Here is a 1,272-nt window from a genome sequence, read left to right on the forward strand (position 1 = left end):
ATATGGAAAATGCATCCTACTACCGGGTGTAGCTACACCCGTTTCTCATATATATACTGGACAATTAAAGGCATGCATATTATAAGATTAAGAATCACATCTTGATGTAGTAAAATTGTTTAATCTAGTGTGATCTAATTAGCATAATGTCCATGCTTCGCTAGGAGAAAACACAAGTTGCCATGACAGGCCAAGGTTTGCATGACTCGTGAGGGCCAGAATGATGGAACGCGGGAAGGATTTTCTCCTTTTATATTGTGATGAAAAAATGGTCAACAAACCTGTGTGCCAATTACCTACATCTTATATTTAAGTTTTGAGAAAACTATTACTTTTTCTGATTTATTTTTATACAAAGCTATAAATACAACTCTGTCAGCAGATCGTCATCTCGGTAACTTTTGGCACCAATCAAACATAATCTTTTAAGTGACCAAAGCGCCAAATAGAATGTTCAGATATGCTTAATCTTAGATGAGCGATGGAATTTAGTAGGAGTGGCTATTAAGTATAGGAAGAAGATAAACAAATGCAAAATCAGATTTGTATGTAATGCAACCAAACAACTTCCACTAGCAAAAAGGTTACAAAATTCATTCTTAATAAACGCTATAGACCTGCAAGTATTCCATGTTAATGAAATCATTTCCCTCGAAAAAAACTGCAATGATCTAGCATTTCTAATTCATAATTTTGACAGTAGCTCGATACAGTCATAATGAACATAACACTTCAGATATTTTAACTCTGATGATTAAAACATTCATGTGTACCTTCGTAGTAAAGATATCTATAACAAATGACTAAGCGGCCCTTTCAACACCCTAAGGGGTTGCTTGCATACGCGAAATATGTAAGACTGGATCTGTATAAACCTGAAAAACTGACTAACAATGTAACTTGTTTGGGTGCTCTAAATAATTTGCAAATATACAAACTTGGTTCGGGAAACCTGATGTTTTGTGTATATAGGAAAATGACTATTATTAGTTTTTTTTAAACATGTTCCTGTATACTTATTCAAAACTATTGTTATCGTCTCCGTGAAAGTGTATCTAATTTCCTAGGTGGATTTTGTTAATTAATGTCAACATATCTCAAGGAACTAATACCCCCGACAAGTTTATTTCATGAATTGTTCCTTGTGGGTGCAACAAAGAAATATAAGGTGGCCCCTAGAAATTGCACTAAGATGAGCGTTGGACAAGCCAGAGGATTCCCTTTCTTCATTTTAGTGATATAAGATCAATTGAGTCCATAGGTATGTCGATA

This window comes from Triticum dicoccoides, chromosome 7B (assembly GCF_002162155.2).
Source record: "Triticum dicoccoides isolate Atlit2015 ecotype Zavitan chromosome 7B, WEW_v2.0, whole genome shotgun sequence".
Taxonomy (NCBI): Eukaryota; Viridiplantae; Streptophyta; class Magnoliopsida; order Poales; family Poaceae; genus Triticum; species Triticum dicoccoides.